The sequence below is a fragment of the Balaenoptera borealis genome (assembly GCF_965194805.1).
Source record: "Balaenoptera borealis genome assembly, chromosome: 15".
Classification (NCBI taxonomy): Eukaryota; Metazoa; Chordata; class Mammalia; order Artiodactyla; family Balaenopteridae; genus Balaenoptera; species Balaenoptera borealis.
The window spans coordinates 39,059,312-39,081,756 of NC_138871.1; the positions used below are offsets into that span (position 1 = coordinate 39,059,312).

At 45.1% G+C, this 22,445-nt stretch overlaps 1 long non-coding RNA gene across 1 annotated transcript in view; it reads left to right on the forward strand.

Annotated features, from left to right (window-relative positions):
* LOC309612544 overlaps positions 1-22,445 on the forward strand; it is a 513,150-nt gene that overhangs the window by 257,285 nt on the left and 233,420 nt on the right. The gene's annotated exons all lie outside the window — the stretch shown is intronic.

The window sequence follows — 22,445 nt, forward strand, 5'->3', positions numbered from 1 at the left end:
AGCACGTGCACCACGATGAAGAGTAGCTCCTGCTCGCCACACTAGAGAAAGCCTGCATACAGCAACAAAGACCCAATGCAGCCTAAATTAATTAATTAATTAATTAATTATTTTTTAAAAAGACATTAATTGAGAACAATCAACATTATACCACGCAGGAGATAGCCGACATACTCAAAATATCCAAATCAAGAGTTGAAAATCATTTGCACCAGCTTGGTTATGTTAATCACTTTGATGTTTGGGTTCCACATAATTTAAGGGAAAAAAATCTTCTTGACCGTATTTCCGCATACGATTCTCTACTTATACGTTTTTAAAATGTTCCGTTTTTAAAACAGATTGTGACGGGCAATGAAAAGTGGATACTGTACAATAATGTGGAACAGAAGAGATCATGGGGCAAGTGAAATGAATCACCACCAACCACACCAAAGGCCGGTCTTCAGCCAAAGAAGGTGATGTTGTGCATATGGTGGGATTGGAAGGGAATCCTCTATTATGAGCTCCTTCTGGAAAACCAAACAATTAATTCCAACAAGTACGGCTCCCAATTAGACCAACTGAAAGCAGCACTCGACAAAAAGCATCCAGAATTAGTCAACAGAAAATGCATAATATTCCATCTGGATAATGCAAGACCACATGTTTCTTTGATGACCAGGCATAAACTGTTACAGCTTGGCTGGGAAGTTCTGATTCATTTGCTGTATTCAACAGACATTGCACCTTTGGATTTCCATTTATTTCGGTCTTTACAAAATTCTCTTAATGGAAAACATTTCAATTCACTGAAAGACTGTAAAAGGCACCTGGAACAGGTCTTTGCTCAAAAAGATAAAAAGTTTTGGGAAGGTGGAATTATGAAGTTGCCTGAAAAAATGGCAGAAGGTAGTGGAACAAAAGGGTGAATACGTTGTTCAATGAAGTTCTTGATGAAAATGAAAAATGTGTCTTTTATTTTTACTTAAAAACCAAAGGCACTGGGCTTTCCTGGTGGCGCAGTGGTTGAGAATCTGCCTGCGAATGCAGGGGACACGGGTTCGAGCCCTGGTCTGGGAAGATCCCACATGCCGCGGAGCAACTGGGCCCGTGAGCCACAATTACTGAGCCTGCGCGTCTGGAGCCTGTGCTCCGCAGCGAGAGAGGCCGCGATAGTGAGAGGCCCACGCACCGCGATGAAGAGTGGCCCCCGCTTGCCACAACTAGGGAAAGCCCTCGCACAGAAATGAAGACCCAACACAGCCATAAATAAATAAATAAATAAAAACATCTGATTGTCTTAAAAAAAAAAAAAAAATCCTTAACCTCATTTCATTTAAAAAAAAAAAAAAAAAAAAAACCAAAGGCACTTTTTGACCAACCCAATATTTTACTCATCTTTAAGTGATTGAAAAGTAACTTTTTTAGAAAAAAGCCAAACGTTAACCAGAGTCAACCAAATATGGAAAATAGAACAACCTCATAAGACTGAAAATGTGTCAAGAGAAAAGAAACAGAGAATTCCAGAATGGAATGTTAGTTGTCTCTCCCCCTCCACACACCTGGAGCTGAATGAGAAGAGAAGGTTAGAGAATAAGACCTCAAGGAGTGTCATCAGTTCGTCACAATTTGGCAGAGAGAGGGCTGAGAGGTTGAATAGGCAGCCTGGGGAAAGTCGAGGAGAAATCCCAGGGAGAAACCCATCAGGGAGGCCAACAGGGGCTGGAGGAGCAGCTGCACTTGTTTTTTCAGGGCTCTAAGGTGCCTTCCAGGAACAAGCCAAAGCTCCAGGAGGAGGTCACATCCCTGTTAGGTAAAGAGGATCCTGGTGTGGGGCACTGAATGGATTTCAGGAGAGACAGCAGAGCCCAGATCTGTCCTTCGTCTGTCCCTGTAACCCTCAGACCTCAGTGAAGCAGGAAGTACTCCCATCCCCCAAACTCTAGTGTCAAGGGAATGACAGGTAGGTAGAAAGGGTGTCAAGGGGAACTCGCTCTCACACTTTCAGAGCATTAGATCGTCTGGCCAGACTTACCCATGCAAAATTAAAAGAAATGCTAGGGAAGCTAAGCCAACATGCTAGATTTTTAAAAAGAAGAACAAGAAGGAGAAGGCAGAGGAGGGGAACAGAAGGAAAATAAGCAAGAAACAGAATATGAAAAAGATAAACAAAGCCAGTCTAGAAGTAATCACTGTCCCAGTTACAGAAGAAAACTCCTGAGTGCTTCACACTATAGAACCAATATGAATATTTAATTAATTATATTAATTTAATAGTTAATTATATTAATTTAACATTTAGTAAATTATATCCATTTAGTGTATAATTAATTTAAACATATTTAGTATGCTTATGAAACTTAATAAAAAAGAGCCCAAGGATGAGTTGATAAATCAACTAAATAAAATAAAAAGGAAATCTAGAGTGAAGGCAAAAAATTAAGGACAAAAACAAGAGATTTATAGATCTATTAGATAAGTTAGAAACATCAAAGAAGCTAACAAATTTTCTGGCTCAGAGGAAAAGCTTGAGATAATTATAGTGAACATGGAGGAAAATGACAAAACAACTAAAGCAATTAAGAACATGTTGCTCTATGGAAGACAAGCACAAATCACCCAACATAGGGATAACTGGTATTGAATTTCAGGTCGAGATGATGAGCGCTAGGTGAACCTCCCCTACTGCCCTAACTTCCTATTGCAAATACATAGAAAAGCTTGATAAAATATGAAAACACATTTTAAAATGTCATCTCCAAGCTCCAAACAAAAAAGGCAAATCTCTAGGGACAGAGTAGGAATATTACCAAACGGAACTTGGGTCTGCTTGCCTGACACACAGCAAAGCCAAACTACTGACACTGGGTTCTGGTGAAAGAAATTATAGCATTTATTATAGGGCACCAAACAAAGAGAACCGGCAGCTCATGCTCAAAAGACCCAAACTCCTCGATGGCTTCCAGGGAAGGGTTTTTAAAGACAGTATGAGGGAGAAGGTTGTGGGGTGTATGATCAGCCCGTGCACAATTCTCTGACTGGTTGATGGTGAGGTAAACGGGTAAATGTTTTGGGAATCTCAATTATCAGTTTTCTGGCTCCAACCGGTCTGGTGGTCCTTGTGCTGGTGGTCAGCATGCAGTTAACTTCTTCCACCTGGTGGGGATTTTAGTACCTACAGAAACACTCAAAGATATGGCTTAGGATATTATCTATAGCCCTTGAGGAGGAACTGAAGGTCCTTGACTTTGTTTTATGGTTAAACTATTACTTCGTCTTGCTTGACTGTTTTTATTTCTTTCTGCATTTTCTTACTTCTTTAATTAAATTTGCTCTTTGGAACTCAGGGAAGGCCTAGGAGGCTAACACTTTTCTACAAACAACAGGCAGGGGACACAGGGGAAGGGGGTGGCCTGTCCCTGGGAAGGCCCCACAGGGTCCTGCTCAGTTTCAGGAACAAAGATTTAAATGAGAACTGAAGCTGCGAGACCCACAGGGGACTCAGACTGGGTGACTGGGGTTGGGGTTTCAGTGAGCCATGAGCCCCCCATGCAGCAGAGAGTCATGAGGTCAGGAGACAGGACCATGCTGCCCCACACTGGAGAGGACCAGGCAAAGATTATACTGAACACAGCCATCTGCCCAGCTACGGATGAAAACAGAGTCAACAGTCCTGGTCCACTAGCCTAAGGTTTGGTCTGGCAGTGCTACATCCTAAAGGACAACACTGAAACCTCCTTTGTGGGAATCCTCCCTCCATAACCCAGAGAACACAGGGGACACATCCTTGGAAAGATGGCTTCTGTGGAAGATGAGCTCATAGACAAGAATTACAAAATCTATAAGGAAGACCAACAACACTAAAGTCTCTAGACCCCCAAAACAAGAAAATTTACACTTAAGGAACTGGAGATGATATGCAATCTTGAAGAGATTTTAAATCAAAATGTATATAAAACTTCAGAGAACTAAATGAATAAATAGCCACCACCATAAATAAGAACAGGTGGTTATGAAATAAAAAGAGGCAAATATTTTATAAAGTTGAAGTATTAGAAACAAATAATGTAGTTATTGAGATAACTGGACGTAGCCTTCTTTGTGTTTTATAGGCACGTGAGTGCCTTTTATACACAAGCATTCATGTATCCTTACATAGAAGATCTGGAAGAATATACATCAAGTTGTGAAGAGTGGTTAAGTCTGAGAATGGAACTGGGGTGTTTTTTATTTTCTTCTTTTTGCCCACCTGTATCTTTTAACTTTTTTTTCAGTGAATGTGTAATGTTTTATCAATAAGGGACATATTTTAATCTTAAAAGGATGGGGTGGGAGGGTTGGCAGGGCTTCTGACTCAGCCCACGTAGAATAATCATGAATTAAACTGTGAGAAGTTAATGAAATTGTATTATCCCATGAAAATAGTTGAATAATTTTTGAGCAAATGTTTAGAGTATATTCAGTATTGCCTAACTTTATATAGACTAAGTGTCATGCCCAAAATAATTCACTTCAAAGAGAGATAGGCAGGCATCCTCCAGAGTGGCTACAACTGAGGTCCAGTGAGAGGCTGGCATGACTACAGAGAAAGGAGACGTAGCCTGTATAATCAGGCCCTGTGGACAAAGAAAGCAAGGAGTAGTTCTGAGTATGAGCCACACATCTAAAGTCACAAGGGCAGGTGCTCGAAATTCCAAGCACTGATTGGGGCTCAACCTGCTTCTCACATGGGAAACTGTGGTATCTTCTGGGTGAGGAAAAACAAAGGTTATTTATTTAATGATGGCTGATGATTCTCCCTACAACACCAGGTAAGGCCACTTATCATAAATTTTAATGATTTAAAGAACATGGCCTTTAAAACAGTTTTTCCAGCCCCCGTGTAATATGTTCTCCCCAGACAGAGTGTCCTAAGGGAATGGGTCACAACTGCAGTGTGACAGAAATATCTTCAACTCCAGTCCACTGCCCTGTCCTTTCCCAGGTAGGACTTCGGTATCTTATCAACACCACCTCAGCTGATAAAGCCTTCCTGTACTTCTCTTTGGTGCCATTCTCCTCTTTGCTTCAACGGGATTGCTGTGGGTTTTGCCATGAAATCCAACCTAGCCGTCACCAAGGTCGATGTTGTTGACTCCATACGTCACTGCTGGTGTTGGCCATTAACAACACAGCTCCCAGGTTTTTGTTGTCAGTGTCACTGCCCAGTGGGGACATCGTCCTGTTCTCTGACCTTGGCCACCACTACTCCATATTGTGCCCCTGTGCCACTTAGACCAAAGGGTGCCCTTCCTCAAGACACTGGACTCCCTCTATCAGAAGCCATCATGATAGCCTGATTTTGTTGGGATGCAACACTTGGCTGCCACGTGCTGGAAGGATCTGTCTCTAGTGTCTGTTGTGTGAATGCGCTTCCTTCGATGTGGCAGAACACAGTTTGCATGGCCTTCTGACCACCCTTGGGAGAGGTGTCTCTCCTCACCAGTATTCACAACTTCTTTATAAGGCTCCAAAAGGAACACGCCAGCTATTTCCATTTTCTTTTTCTAAAAATTAATTAATTAATTAATTAATTTATTTATTTATTTATTTTTGGCTGTGTTGGGGCCTCATTGCTGCATGCGGGCTTTCTCCAGCTGCGGCGAGTGGGGGACACTCCTCACTGCGGTGCGCAGGCTTCTCATTGTGGTGGCCTCTCCCGTTGCGGAGCACGGGCTCTAGGCACACGGGCTCTGGAGCACAGGCTCAGCAGTTGTGGCGCACGGGCCCAGTTGCTCCGCGGCATGTGCGATCCTCCCAGACCAGGGCTCGAACCCGTGTCCCCTGCATTGGCAGGCGTATTCCCAACCACTGAGCCACCAGGGAAGTCCTAATTCCATTTTCTTGTGGCCTCCTGGCTTCTTCCACCCACAGCTGGGCCAGAAGTCATCTACCATCAACCACCATCAACCAGCCAGGGGTACAGAGACTCCTCCCCATCAATTTCAAGCCACAGCCTTCTACGTCGGAGTGAACTCTTTGCCCACCCAGGCTTACTCTTCAGAGGTCAAGGTCACCTTTTATTTTTTTTCCCTAGAGATGTCCACCTGCTTTCCTAGGATCCAGCAGTTAATTCTTAAAGTTCTTTTCATTTCTTCCAGCAGTCCTAGCAGGTTCTCATGCAAAGTCGAGACTTGAAATCCCACCTGGGTATGCCAACACATACTCCTTCCCTTACATAAAACTATGGTCCCAGGAGATTCTGCCACATCGATTGTGACGTGTCAGACAAACACTATGCTCGGCAGCCCAATCCTAGCTTGCTCTGAAAGGGTCCACTTCCCAACATGGGTCACGTGCTATCTCTTAGTGTTTATTCTCAACTCGTTAACAACCAAAGCCAACCCAACCTGCATTAAGGTGTTTGAATTAAACTGAGAAGCCTCTCCCCCTAAATTTGCCCTGGGCTAGATTTCCTGGGAAAAGAGCATCTTAAGGAGGCAGACATCGGCCAGTGTTCACTGAGCATCTCTGTGAACAAAGCTCCAGGATGGATACAAAGGGGGCTCTAAGATGGATAGACAAGGCCTCTTCGTGGAGGAAGCTCCAGTTAGTTGCCACAGTCCCAGTTTACACATATTGTCCCAGTGTAATCAGTATTTGCACCCCCTTTCACTCTTAAAAATGTCACAGTTTACTTTGTGACGACCTAGAGGGGTAGGATAGGGAGGGTGGGAGGGAGGCTCAAGAGGGAGGGGATACGGGGATATATGTATACATATAGCTGATTCACTTTGTTGTACAGCAGAAACTAACACACCATTGTAAAGCAATTTTACACCAATAAAGACATAAAAAATAGAAAACAAAAAAAGAAAAAGCTTCCAAAAAAAATGTCACAGTTTAGAGGCTAAAAGTTATAGTCACCTTAGAGATAAGGCATATTCTTATGAAGAGGACTTAGAAATCCAGGGTGGAACACACTATCAAGTGTTAGGTAAAGTGTTGTCATAGTTTCTCAGAGGGGAAACTGAGGGTTCAGGTGTTTAGATGGCTTCACAGGATGATGAGGCCTTTGGGCATTGCTGGAACCAGTATCTAAGGCTCCTTTCTTTACCAGCCCCATCACACACCTCTCCCAGGAGGGGAAAATGAGGCTTCCAGAGAGGGAGACAGATGCCTGGGGGTAGACACAGCACACTCCAAGAAAGTCTGCTTTCATTGCTCATAAAGGCAAAGAAAAGGTTCAAAAAATTTTTAAGGGGGCACTAGAGAGAGTTATGAATTTTAGACCTGTGAAAACTACTTGGCACTTACACACACCACAGATTCTGAATGCTGAGTGGAAGAGTTTAGGGTCTGTGTGTGTGCATTGCGTGAGGAGAGGGGGCAGGAATGTGTCTAGCTGACTGCATTTTAGAGGCCCAAGTAAATCATTTAGGGGTTTTGTCTGGGCCCCTGGCCCTGCGCTGGTCCTAAGTCTCGTGCCGGCTCACTCCCCAGGTTTGCTGAGCTCCTCCTACAGGCCACGTTCCTGATTCTCCTTGCTGCGGAGGAAAAGGTGAAGGCTCTCATCACCAACGTGTTCTGCCTTTGTCTGAAGTAAGGAGCTAATCGGGGGACATCTGGCTTGGGTGTCCACGTTCAGTTTAATTATTTACCCTTCGTGTGGTTAACCCCGCCACTCGCACCCCAAGATGTCCCGAAGCACCCTGCTGCTTGAGGGGTTTTCTTCTGTTGAGTTCATTGCATCCTGGGAGCCTTGTAAGGGAGGGCAAGCAGTGGGGCAAGCAGGACAGAGGCACACTCTGAAACCCCAAGGCTTTCCCCGGGCTTGACAGAGGGGTCAGATAGGGAATTCCCTCAGGCTGGGGGGACTGACTGAGACAGGCCAGCAACACCCCAGTCACGGACATCTTTCTGCATTCTGTCAAAGAATGATTTTCAAAACGTCGAAAACATGGTGCAACATGGATGACCCCTGAGGACATTATGCTAAGTGAAATAAGCCAGTCATAAAAGGACAAACACGGTATGATTCCATTTAGGTGATGTATCTGAACTAGTCAAATTCATAGATCTAGAAAGTACAATGGTGGTTGCCAGCGGCTGCAGCAAGGGAACACAGAGGAGTCACCGTCTAATGGGTACAAAGTTTCAGTTCTGCAAGATGATAAGGTTCCGGAAATCTGTTTTACAACAATGTAGTTTTTTTTTTCTTTTTTTTTTTTACCTTTTGGTCGCACCACGTGGCGCATGGGATCTTAGTTCCCCAAGCAGGGATCAAACCTGTGCCCCGTGCAGTGGAAGTGCAGTCTTAACCACTGGACCGCCAGGGAAGTCCCACAGCGTAGATATTCTTAATGCTATTGAACTGTATACTTAAAAATGCTTAAATTTTATGATGTGTGGGTCGTTGTTTTTTTTTTAACCATACACACAAAACACACACAACATCAAAAACATGATTCTGCAGGGGTGGCACAGGGAGAGTTTCGGGGGGGATGAAACTGTTCTGTATCCTGATTGTGGCAGTGGTTGCACTCTATAAATGGGTTAAAATTCATAGAACTATGTACGAAAAACGTCCATTTTGCTATATGGTGATTTTTTAATTAAAATTTTTAAAACATGGCTTTTGTACAAATGTAGAATGAACATGTAACAAAAATGTATTTCATTAATTAATGAGAGAACCAACAGGATGGTTCAAAAAAGTACAGGAGATACTGAAATATTTATAATAACTGAAAGGAAGAATATTGAAATGATTGCTAAATTACGTTATATAAAATAAAACCTTAGCCGTTTGACTAAAACATTTTTATTTGCATCACTATGTAACAGTCCCGTATTGCTATTAGTTTTCTACGCCTTCCTTAAAAAGTTGTAAAATACCCTAATCAATAGTAAACAGCAAGTTAGACAAAGGTCTACTCCCCTAGAAAACCAGATAATCTGCCCAGGGCAGGCCTGTCAGGGGTCCCCAGCTCCCGGGGCCTCGGACCGCATATCGGTCCGTGGCCTGTTAGGAGCCAGGCCGCACAGCAGGAGGTGAGCGGCGGGCAAGTGAAGCTTCATCTGTATTTATAGCCGCTCCCCATCGTTCCCCATCGCCCCCATTACTGTCTGAACCATTCCCCCACTCCACCCCCGGTCCATGGAAAAATTGTTTTCCACGAAACCGGTCCTTGGTGCCAAAAAGTTTGGGGAGGGCTGTGCTGTTTGACTCCCAAGCCCAGAATGACTCCGGGGCTTTTTGGAACTCCTTTGGTCCCATCTGCCAGTCTTGGACAATTTTTCCTAACTGTCCAGATGAAGGGAAGCAGGGGGATATCAGGCCCAAAGCTAGGCCAGGGAGGAAAGAGTGAGTGGTGCTATCAAAGAAGTGAGGGCCCAGAGATGCCCTGCCGCCCCAGCTGGTCCTCGTCTTAGTAGAACATCAATTTTCAGGAATATGGGCATTTAGAGAAAGGACAGCAGGAAAGAAAACCAGGAAGGGGTTGCTGGTTCCAAGAACCGCCAGATCCTCCTTGGGCCCGCCAGGCTCATTCTGGCCCAGGACTCTAGACCCTGACAGAGTGGCATCGGCACGGGCCTGGCCTCTCTCCTTCCAGGCTTCACAGGCACCATCTTATCTCCTTGACTTCAGATGGATCCCTCTGCCTTTCTTCCCCAGGCACTGGAAGTGGGGCTCTTATGGGGGTTCCCTAACCCTAGCTGCTCAGAGGGGAACCCCAAAGCCCAGAGCAGATCTGGGAGGAGGTCCGGCCTCCTCCGTACACCTCCAGCTGAATGGGGGTTGGGGGGGCTCTTGCCAGCCAGCCCCAGGCTGACATCTGAGTGCAGGTGGACCCCTGGGCTTTGGAGACCATGGCCCCTGGGAGGCTGCAGGGCCTTCTTTTGCGGGGAAGGGAAGAAGCCAAGCTGCTTTGGGGGAAGGGGAATGTGGAAGATGTGTGTGGCAGAGGTGAGCTGGAACCTGTAAACAAAAGGCCCTGAGAAACCTGGGGCGTGGGGACAGGAACAGCCTAGGCCAGGGTCCCTCCAAGGCCAGCCAGATGTCCTTTACAGCTCTGGTCACACTGGGGCAGCCAGCGCTGGAAGTAGCTGAATTCTTCACCTCCTGGGCAACTGTGAAGAGAGGGTGATCAGTTCCCCTTGACGCTGGTGCCAGCCGGCCTCTCTCCCAGGGCTTAATAATTCAGGCCTCTCAACCTAGTGGGCCCCAGGCCTGCACCCAGGCTGGGAGCTGAGGCCGTGGTGTCTGTTTCCCTGGCTGCCTCTTGCACAAGATCCCAAAGGCTGCTTCCCCCAACTCTGAGCTTATGGCGGGGCGGGTAGGTCTCAGGCCAACACTGTCACTGATAAGACCCTCCTGATAAGACCCACCCACCAGTCTGAGTTGTCCTGACTGACCTTCAGCCTTTGTCTCAGCTGCTGCCCTGCTGGCCCCTGGGGGCTGTCCCAGAGCTCTGGTTACTGGTCTCAGGCAGCCACTCAACCCCTCCCCTGGGAGGCTGGAATCACACCCCACTGGACACACAGTTCAGAGAAGGGATGTTCTCATTACCCTCCCTCCTCCCTGCCCATCTCCTCAGCTTCCCCCCCACCCCCCACCCCTGCTTACTCCCCTGCGCCAGCCTCAATCCCAGCCCCTCCATTCCCAGAGCCGAACTCACTGCTGTGCGGGGGGACCTGCGTGGCAGACGGCAGGACTCTGGCCCTCCCCTCACTTGAGACCCCAGACTCTGTTCTGCAACTGTCGAGAAAGACCGCAGACCACTGACGTGAGGGTGAGGGGTGATGGTTCTGTGGCCTGAGCCTGTGGGCCAGCACGGAGGGACCCTGCGGACGTCAATCCCTCCGCAGAGGGCAGAGGCAGGGGTGGGTTCCTGGCATTCCTGTCAGACGCCCGAGGCAGGAAAAGTGGCCACTGAAAGAGCTTCCGCCCCAGACACAGGCTGGGGCAGAGGGTCCATTACTGACCCGGGTTCTGGGCCTCCCACCATGCACTAAGGACAAGCAGGGGTCTGAACAGAGCAGAGGGGGAGGATTCCTGGGGGTGGAACTTTTCACAGGGAGCTGAAATGGGGCTGTTGCTATAGCAGCAACAAAAACAACCAGCTCACGTGGACCGGGTAAGAAGCCTTCTGCCTCGGCCCGGCCCGTGTAGTCGTCAGCAGAGGTCCTGGCAGGGGCAGTTCAGGGCTTGCAGAGAAATCAGGAAAGGCCTAAAGGACAGCCAGGAGGAATGTGGGAATGCAGAGGAGACGGGGGTCCATAGCGGACCCCAGAAAGCCTCCTCTCTCTCTCAGACAGCAGGAGCCGTCTCAGTGGGGCTGAAAGTTTCTGCACCTCTTTGGTGAGGGACAGCAGAGCACTGCTTTGCTGACTTCGGCATCCAGACAGAACCTGCTGGCTGAGAGGCAGGGAAAACACCTCTTGCACAACGTTAGTTCCTGGTTGAACTTTTGGAATGCCACAGCAGGCCACTGATTCTTAATAAGATCACTTTGATCCGAGGCTGCTCCACAGTTGATCTTATCACTAAGCCTCCTTTGCACTGAGCAGTGGGGTGCCAGGCCTGGGCTGGTCCTTCACATCCTCACCATAGCCTTGTGACCTGGGAATTAGCACCCTGAGACAACGGAGACTCCAAGGTCAAGTTACAATTCCCAAAATATCTGTGCCCATCTTGAGTTTCTGCCAAGCATGTTTTGGACCCAAATGTAGGTTGTCACATTTCCATTCCATTCATACGAAAGGTCCAGAAAAGGCAAATCTATAGAGACAGAAAGTAGATTGGTGTTTGCCTAGGGCTGGGGGAGGATTGAAAGGATGGGGACCTAAAAGGTCCAGGATTTCTTTTTTGGATGAAAATGGTCTAAAATTGATTGTGAAGATGGTTGCACAACTCTGTGAATATAATAAAAGCCATGAATTGTATAGTTTAGATGGGTGAGTTGTATGGTATGTGAATGATACCTCCATAAGCTGTCAGAAAAATATAATTTTGGCATATTTTGACTCACAAGATGATCTGTCATTTGGAAAATGGGGTCTGCATCCAGCCTCAGGTCAGCTGTCCCTCTGACCAGCACCCCTCCTCAAATGCATTTCAAAAGCTCCTGGTACAAAGGGCTGTTGTCACTCACCCTCTCCCTTCCTCCCTGTACTCATGGCTGTCACACGAGCCTCAGCTGCAGCAGGGCCCCACTGAGCTCCGTCTGACGCTGCCGCTTTGTTTACTCAGGTGGAGATTACAAAGGCCCGACTGGCATCCGACCTGCCTGCGCTGCCTGTGAGCCTGGAAGGGGAGTGAGCTGTTTGGGTCGTCAAGAACATGACAGGAAGAGAGGAGCAGAGGCTCCAGATGGAGGCAGGACAAAACTGAGGAAGACTCCCTTGCACCCCACCCCAGACTCGACACCCAGAGCTGTGGGCTTGTGCTAGGCTGGTGGCAAAATAAGGCCTTCGTTTCCAAAGAAAATTCAACAGAGGATCTCTCAACACTGCACATGCTCCCATCTCAGGGTTGGTGCCTAGGCCTTTGCATGGTCTCCCTAGAGGATAGTGTGCCTTAAGATATTGATTCCTTTCACTGGCGGGGGCCCGGGATGGCCGTAGCTCCGGGGCAGGTGACCTCAGGTTGTCAACAATCTGGGCCGGGGCTCCAAAATTCCTCCAGTTCACCAGAGCGAGCCGGGTTGTACCAAGAGGTAAAGATGGTTGGGTGAAACGGTTGCCTAGATGGGGGATTCTCAAAGGCTGGTCGAGGACCAGGCAGTATCAGCATCCCCTGGGAACTTGTTAGGAATGCAAATTCTCAGGCCATCCCAGACCTAGCAAATTGGAAACTCCAGGAATGGGGCCTGGCAATCTGTGTTTTAACAAGCCGTCCAGGGGAGTCTCATGTGCATTAAAGTTTGAGAACCATGGTATAGATTCCAAGGTCCATGAGGCAGAGGTTGTGCCTTATTCTTGTGTGTATCTTCAGCTCCTAGCCAAGTCTGCTGGTATATAGTAAACAATCATGGACATTTTATTGAATGAATGGTTTAGCTCCACTTGTCACTGACTGCTTCTCTCCAACCAGGTGCCAACCAGGACATTTGCAAGCTGATAAAAAGAGAAGGGTGTGGGTATATCTGATAATTTGCTCCAGCTTCTTGTTGGCTCAGTTTGGTCTCTGAATTATTAAGCAGGATTCTCAGCCCATTTCACGTTTTCTTTTTACAGATAAGGCCTTGGCTCTTTGACAATGTTTTTTTCTAATCTCCAGAAACAAAAACACTTTCCATTTGATTTCAGAACCAAGCTCTCCTGCTACATTATCCTGACTCTGAAAGAAAAGGAGGATGCAGCTGGAAGGATGTTTTTACCTTTTCAAGTTAAAATGTACCCATATTATTATACATCTGGTCCCAGGAGAACCAAGAAATAGAGGTCAAGCATTTCTTAGAAATCCTGGAGTGGGCAGGTTACACACAAGAAACAGATCTGCTTCCCTTTAGTGCTCAGTTGGTGGCCACAGGCCGGGTGGGGTTCCATGCCTTCCCTCATCTGATTCTGAATTACCAGCCGACTTTCTGATTCTCTGGTACTGCTACCTCCCTCTAATGCTCCAAAGCCCAGATTTCTCTGGGTGCAGACCTCCTGAAACCACCCATTTTGTCACCCAACCTAGTTCCCTTTCTCCTAAACCACATGTATTTCAACTGGAAAGATGCTGGCCTCAGACAGGTCGGGCACAGTGCCAGGACGCTGAGACACTGTCTGTTTCCAGAGCTGTGGCTACCTGCCATTGGCCCTACCCTTACGAGGCTGCCACACTCAACTGACATGCACTGACCACTGTCTGGGGCCATCTAACCTCCACCGGACATCCAGCACCTTCTCTTCTTTGTAGACAGGACCCCTGCAGCAGTGTGTAACAGAGCAACCAGGTTGAGAAACTAACTTGCCCTTGTTTTCTGTCGGCTAAAGGCTCATAATGAAAAAATAAAGCATCCCCCTTCCTCCTAACGGATAACCAGGGCTGAAGTCCTGGGCCTTGAGTTCCCCTTGCCCAGAGAGGTGAGCCTTTGTTCTTATCAAGTAGTTAAAGAGCTGATGGGAGGACTTGGCAGGTAGCTGGAGAGGGGAACAGCCCGGAGTTCAGGAAGGGAAGAGGGGCCTGAGTCATCCACCCTCAAAGGTCTCCTGACTCATAGAGATCAGCACCCCAGGAGTGGTGGTGCCTTGAGGATGAGAGAGAGTGGCACTGGGGGTGGTGGCCTGAGGCTAAGAGGAAGAGCCATGAGCCTAGAAGAGATGGTGACAGCTGTGGTAAGAGGGCACTAGGAGAAGCCACCAATGCTGGACTGAAGACAGGGACTCTTCCCAAGCCTGTGCAAGCCTACAGTTCCTCTGCATGCCCACAGGCTGTGGGGACTTGAGGGCAGTGGGATGGAGTAGGAGAAGAAGGAGGGAACCCCAACAAAGAAGAGAGCCTGTCTTTCCTACCAAGCCTAGTGGGCAGGGGCCGGGTGAGACATATTTGTCTTTCCTCACACTTTGGGGATCTTGAAGAACATTTCACCTCTCCAACAGATAGTAAGCTCCTCGAGACAGGGGGCTGGTCTTGTACTTTTATATTCCCACCCCAGCACTTAACAGTGACAGACACACATATGATCCAGCAACCCCACTCCTGGGCATATACCCAGACAAAACTATAATTCAAATAGTTACACGCACCCCTATGTTCACAACAGCACTATTTACAATAGCCAAGACGTGGAAACAACCGAAATGTCCATCGACTGATGAATGGATAAAGATGTGGTGTGTGTGTGTATACACACACACACACACACACACACACACACACACACACACACACACAGAGAGTGGAATATTACTCAGCCATCAAAAAGAATGAAATAATGCCATTTGCAGCAACATGGATGGACCTAGAGATTATCATATGAAGTGAAGTAAGACAGAAAGAGAAAGACAAATACCGTATGATATCACTTATATGTGGAATGTAAAATACTACATGAAAAGAATCTAAAAACAAAAAAAAGAGTGGATATATGTATATGAATAACTGATACTTTGCTGTACACCTGAAACTAACACAACATTGGAAATCAGCTATACTCCAATAAAATTTTTTAAAAAAATACGACACAAATGAACATATCTACAAAACAGAAACAGACTCACAGACATAGAGAACAGACTTGTGGTTGCCAAGGGAGAGGGGTATAGGGGAGGAGAGGATTGGGAGTCTGGGATTAGCAGAGGCAAACTATTATATATAGAATGGATAAACAACAAGGTCCTACTGTATAGCACAGGGAACTATAGTCAATATCCTGTGACAAACCATAATAGAAAAGAATATGAAAAAGAATATATATGTATAACTGAGTCACTTTGCTGTACAGAAAAAATTAATACAACATTGTAAATCAACTATACTTCCGTAAAATTAAAAAAACAAAACAAAACAATGACAGGCACAAGGTAGGTGATGAGTGAGCTGGGAGTATGATCATTTCTATGTGCTAATTTTCTTCCTCCACCTCCTCCCTCTCCTCTCCATCTTCCTCATCCCCCTTTCCTCTTCCTTTTTTCCTTTTCCTTCTTCTTTTTCCTATTCCTCTTCTTCCTCCTCTTCTTCCACTTCTCTTTAAAGCAACTTGTTCAGGTGTAATTTACACACGTTGGAATGCACCCTTTTTAGTGTACCGTTCTATTCCATTTTATAGACCCACCACGATCAAGTTATAGAACATTTCCATCATCCCTAAACGTTCCCTTGTGCCCCTTCGCAGTCAGTGCCTTCCCAAACATGCAGTATCACTGTTTCTGTGACTGTTTGCTGGAAAACATTCGTGTATTTGGTGTACTTTGGTTTCAGACCTGTTTCTAGCGGAGCCAACAGCCTGGTAGGAGGTTGGTGTGAACTCTGAAGGATCCCAAACGAACCACAAGAACCTGAGGATTGCTGAATGGTCAAATCAGCTTCTCTGGGTTCCCACTGGAAGGAAAAGAAAGGAACCATTCCAGGCAAACTCTACAGAATTATTGTGCGGATGTCTTCAAAATGAGAATTCTAACTGAAGGAAGGATGCCTTCTCTGTTTTGGAGAGTGTGACCCACATCAGGCCCCCAGGCTAGGCAGGAGCTCCGCAGAGTTGGGACGGGGACCCTGAGCCTCAGAACAACTTCTCCTCCATGGTCGTGCCCAGCCCGGCTGCTGAGACGCTCTCAGACCTGACTCTGCTCTACCTACCACCAAGAGCCCTGCCTCAGATTCAAATTTTCTCTCTATGTTCAGGACCCACCTCTGATTATTGTCTTTTCCTCCTGATAATGTGCCCCTTAGCCAGGGCCAGAGGGGTCTCTGCCACTCCAGGAGAATCATACCTGGCCAAGCGGGTGAGTCCTGCCGGGAAGCCAGTGCCCGAGAGAGGGGCTCTGCCTTCAAGGGGCTCTGAAGCAGCTGCTGTGCAGACACATCCAGCCTTTATCTTGATTCTTTCATTCATTATTACACGAGCAACCCTTGTCATTGCAGACAAATCAGAAATGTGGAAAAACAAAAAGAAAACAACCAAAATCCCACCAACTGGCAAAGGATGTGAACAGACGTTTCTCCAGAGAAGATGCATAAATGACCAATAAGTATGTGAAAAGATGTTCAACATCATTAGTCATTCAGGAAATGCAATACAAAGCCACAGTGAGATACCACTTCACACCCATTAGGATGGTTATTATCAATAAAAACCAGAAATTAATGTGTTGGTGAGGATGTGGAGAAACTGGGAAATCTCATATATTGCTGGTAGAAATGTAAAATGGTACAATCGCTACGGAAAACAGTTTTGGCAGTTACTCAAAAAATTAAATATAGAATTACCATATGACCCAGCAATTCCACTCCTAAGTACATAACCAAAAGAGTTGAAAATATATGTTCATTGAAGAATTCTACTCAAGTATTCATAGCATCATTATTCATGATAGCCAAAATGTGGAAACGACCCAAATTTCCATCAACTGTCCAATAAACAAAATGTGGCATATCCACACAACATAATCTTATTTGGCAATAAAAGGGAATGAAGTATTGACACATGTTACAATGTGGCTGAAACTTGAAGACATTACACTAAGAAGCCAGACATAAAAGGTCAGCTATTGTATGATTCCATTTATAGGAAATGTCCAGAATAGGCAAATCCATAGAGACAGAAGAGATGAATTGTTGCCAAGGACTGGGGAGAGGAGTGACTGCTAGTAGATATAGGGTTTCTTTTTCAGGTAATGAAAATGTTCTGGAATTAGACAGTGGTGATGGTTGCACAACTCTGTGAATATACTAAAAACCACTGAATTTTACACTTTAAAATGGTGAAGTTTTAAAGTGAATACTGAAGTTGATGGTATGTGAATTATATCTCAAACGAAAGCACATCCTATCAAACAACCATAAACACTGAATATTTAGATATCTTTCCAGGTCTATATCACATATATATGTACTTTTTGCAGAGAGACTATATAACATTTACATTATTTGTTAACGTGCTTTTGTCACATAACATTTTTGGAATATCTGTATGTCAATAAATTGTCTACTTTATGACAACATATATGTTGTCATCTGATTACAACAATCTCTTATTGTTAGATATTTAGGCTGTTTCCAGTTTTTTACTATTTATCGACAGCATCCTTGAATACACGTCGTGATTTATATTTTTAGTTATTCTCTTAAGATAAATTTCTAGAGGGAGGACCACTGGATATTTAAGATGTTGAGAAAATAACCTGCCACCCAGAATTTTGTGTGATTTACATGCCCATCCAGAAAGTCCCCAAATCTTCAACACTAGGCGCTTTTATTCATTTTCATCTTTGCTTATCTGTGGGTGGGAAAGTGGTACCACGTTCCTATTGGATTTCTAACCACTTTTGCTGCCTGCTCTTTCCTTTTGCACCAAGACAATTTGCTGCTAAGTTGTCACATTTCATTTTCTAGAGCCCTAACCCTCCTAAGCCATCTTCTCTGTGGTGGGATATCTGTATTTATCAAAAATCTATTTATTGATTGAATACCTTTTTATTGGATACGTATTTGCTTTATTTTCTTATTTATTGAATATTTTGATATTCACTTTAATATTGATTAAATGTCTCTTTTGTTGTGTCCTAGTTTACTCTTCACAACACCCTGGGTGGTAAGTGTACACCTCCTTCACAGATGACTGAATCTCAGAGATCACTGACCCTACAAGTGGCAGAGCCAAGATTCAAACCCACCACTGTCTCATTCATCCACAACTGTCTCATCCACGACTCAGGACATGGGATCATGCCCATCCTTCCCTGAACTTTTTTGAAATCTCTCTTCCTCAGGTCTAGGGTGCATTGACTATGTACATGTCACATGCTCTTCCCGAGATTTCATGCATAAGCTTGCTGCTCCTTTTTGGCCGAATTCAATTCCCAGCAACAATTCGCTTGATGTCCCTACATCTGAGAGAGCAGGAGACTCACCCTCAGATGCCCAGGCCCTGAAGCGAGGCCTTATACCCCAAGTCCATCTGGATGATCATCATTGGAAATCAGCTTCAGCAAAGTATGAAGCTCAGAGCTAAAGGCCCCACAGAAACCGAGCCCCAGGATACCCAGAAAAACAAGAAAGTTTTTGTAAGAGTGAGGTTTCATCTAAATTGTGCCAAAAATGTTGACTTTTCTGGTGCAGTGGGCAGTTTTCCAGAGCAACTCAATTCAAGACCAATGTGTATCTAATGAGAACTTGGCTCCTAAAACACAGAGTTCCTGTAAGTGAAACGAGAGCCGCTGTAGTCAGTTTGCAAAACTCTGCAGAACAGAGGACTGAGCAGGTAGATGAGGAATCCAGCTCAGCGTGAGGAGCGAACCATGTGCCTGATTCCATTTGATCCTCCAACAACATGCTAAGCCAACCATGGTAGGTCATTTTAGTCCCACTTTACAGATTAAGAAATCGAGGCTCCCAAGTTAAAAGTGACTTGGGATGTCAGGTAGAGCCTGGACAATGGCACATCTTCAGCCCCTAGGCCTCATGCCTTTCTGAGACACCAGGAACTGAAGGACACTATTTAACTACAGATTGCTGATCCCTCGCCCTGTTCCTGGGCCTTGGCCACAGTCCCTGGGCTGTTCTCTTCATTGACTAACTTCTGGGCACTGGGACCTTTGGGTTTGGAACCCTCCTCTAGCCTCTTCTTAGTATATTTCACTTTCTTCTGGTTATCTATTGCTACATAACAAACCACCCCAACTTAGCAACATAAAACAACCTTTTTATTATGCTTCTGGATTCTGTGGGTTAGGATTGTGGATTTGGTTAGAGCATTGTTAGGGTGTCTTTTCTCCATAATACCTGGGGCCTTAGCTAGGAAGACTCGAACAGGTATGGGTGACTTCAAGGGCTGAAATCATCTGGAACTGCAGAGTCCAATAGTAGTCCCATGTGACTACTTAAATGTACATTTAAATTAATTAAAGTCCAATAAAATTTAAAATTCAGTTACTCAGAGGCACGAGCCACATTTTAAGGCTCAAAAGCTACATGTGGCTAGTGGCTACCATATTGGACAGCATAGATATAGAACATTTCCATCATCATAGAAAGTTCTATTGGAAAGCCTGCTCTGGAGGCACCTTCCCTCACATGCTTGGCGCCTGGATTGGGATCTTTGAGTACAGCATCTACCTACGTGAGGCTTAGGCTTCCCATAGCATGGCTGCTGGTTTCCAAGAAGGTGCACCCTGAGGGACAGCATCTGCAGAACAAGCATTCTAAGAGACCAAAGCAGAAGCTGCAAAGCTTCCTTCAACCTAGCCTTGGAAGTCACATGCATCCCTTCTGTCACATTCTATTGGTCACATGAGAGTAGCATTGCCAGATAAAATACAAATATTGCATGGGACATACTTATAAAAAAAAATTCATTGTTTATCTGAAATTCAAATTTAATGGGCATCCTGCACTTTGATGTGCTAAACCTGGCAACCTTACATGGGAGTCACTAAGGCCAGCCAGGTTCAAGGGGAGGAGAGTTAGACCCACTTTTTGATGAGGAAGTGGTAAGGTCACGTTGCAGAGAGCATGTGGGTTGGGAGGTATTGTCGTGGCCTTCAGAAAATGCATTCTGCCACATGCTTCCAGGTGGGTCCTCACAGAGTTCAGTTCAGAGACTTTCATGGCTCTCCATCACCTAAAAGATGACATTCAAGTTTCGTGGCCTGGGTGGCTAGAATTGGGAGAAAGGATCCTCTTTTATCTATTTTCCCTTTTACTCTGAGCTTTGAGGCCAGCTATCTTCAGATGGTAACCCTAAGCCCTATTGACAATAGGCATTCGTCTCTGCTGACACCACGACCAAAGTTATAAATAATAACAGATACTCCATAGCACCACTGTAGATGATGCTTTTGCTTAAAGTGAGGCCACCTGAGGTGACAATGTACTGTGGACACACTGAGTAATCAGGGAACTTTGTTACGGACAAATGGCTTTCCATCTGGAGCTCCCAAAGGTCCAGCTCAGCAGGAGAGAGTCTCCTGCCCTCACTTGCCTACAGCCAACATAATGACACACTTGGTGAAGGTATAAGCAAAGCTCTGTGGAGACGGAGATTACCCACCTCACCAACACCAGCTGTGCTTATTCCTTACACAACAGTTGGTGCTATCAGGTCCTATAGAAATACAAGTGTCCTGTGGAGGCCTGCAAGGGTGAGGCTGGGACTCTCCAGGAGAGGAAGGGCACTCCCAGTGTGAAGCCCTAGTCAGTCTGAAGAATGTATTCTCTCTCTCTCTCTCTCTCTCACCCTAAGTGTCCTGATGTCCTGGGAGTCTGACAGGGAGCCCCATGTGGAGAACAGTTAGGAGCTAGGAAGTCAGGACCTTCCCAAATCAAAAGTGACTTTTATCTCATTAATCAATTCACGGAGACTCATCATGTATTCTGTGCTTCTTTGCCTTTCACTTGCACATGTGTAGGACCAAGAGGGGAACAGCAAGTTCATCATAAAATGGTAAGTGAAGACAGGATTCTAAACTAAATTATATATATTACAGTCTCAATTCTGTGTAATATCTATATATGTAGCCATACATATATATATATACACCTATTGATTTTTATTTTCTTCTATGTATCCTATAGTCTCTCCAGTGAGCAATCAGCGTGTATTACTTTTATAATAAGAAATAGATATTATTTTTAAACAAGAAAAAAGAGGAACCGACTATAGACAGAATTCCAATTTTAAAAGAACACCAACAAAAGAACTATGAGTGGCAGTCATAGCTGACTGCTTACTCAGCTGCCATTTCCTCTTCTTTCCTATTAACAAAAACCCCTTTTGATTCAGGGTAGGTATGCCCAATTGAAGAAGATTAATTATAATTTGTCCAAAGCTCTTCCTCTTTGTCAGCAATTGGCCTAAGGGTGGGTACAAGACCCAGTTCTGGCCAATAGAACATAAGTGGAAGTCTGCTGGTGGCTGTTAAGGAAGATTTTACTCTTTGGTTAAAAATAAGAGAGAGAGAGAATCACAAGAGGAAAAAAACCCCTATGTCCTCCTTCTTAACCTTCCTGTTAGGATGCTATCATATGAAGGCAATACTTGGTGCTACAGCAGCTATCTTGTGACCTAGAGGGGAGACACTGACGACATGCTGAGATGGCAGAAAGAAAAGATGAGAAGACTCGAGGTCTTCAATGACATCACTGAGCCACCAAATTCACCCTTAAACTACCTACTACCAGACTTGTTATATAAAATAATTTCTGTATTGTCAAAGCTATTTTAGTTGATATTCTGTTATCTGCTGCTAACTAAATCCTAAATAATATTCACTATCAGGAGATAAGCTTAGAAACCAGGAGTTGAGGGTATATTCAGACAGTTAAAGCTACAAGAAGAGCTAGGGAAAAGCCACGTTGAGTGGGGCAGGTCAGAGATGATATTCAAAATATTTAATAACTGGTCCATTATGGACACAAAACAATCTGAAAGAACACTGGCCCAGTCAGAATGGATGCCAGCCATAAATAATAGATATGGCCATGCCAATGTGTCCCAGCTGAATATCAGCCCCAGCATAGTTACAAAAGGCAAATCAGGGACTCAATCAAATCTATGTTTAGTGTTGAATTTGCTTAGACCGGACTCTGCCCACAATGTGCCTCTTTTGAAAGTCCTAGCTCTACCTTCTGAAGCTACGCCTTCTATCAGCTTAAACTGAATCAGTGGCTGGTTCAAGTCCAAAGACAGTGCCCGGAGTTGTCAGCTTATACACTGAAGTGCTATTAATGTGGCTGCGGTGGTGGTGGTTTTGAACTGTTGGTTGTTTTTTTTTTTAATTGAAAAAGTAATACATGATCTTGGTATAAAAATACAAACTCTTAATAATTATAA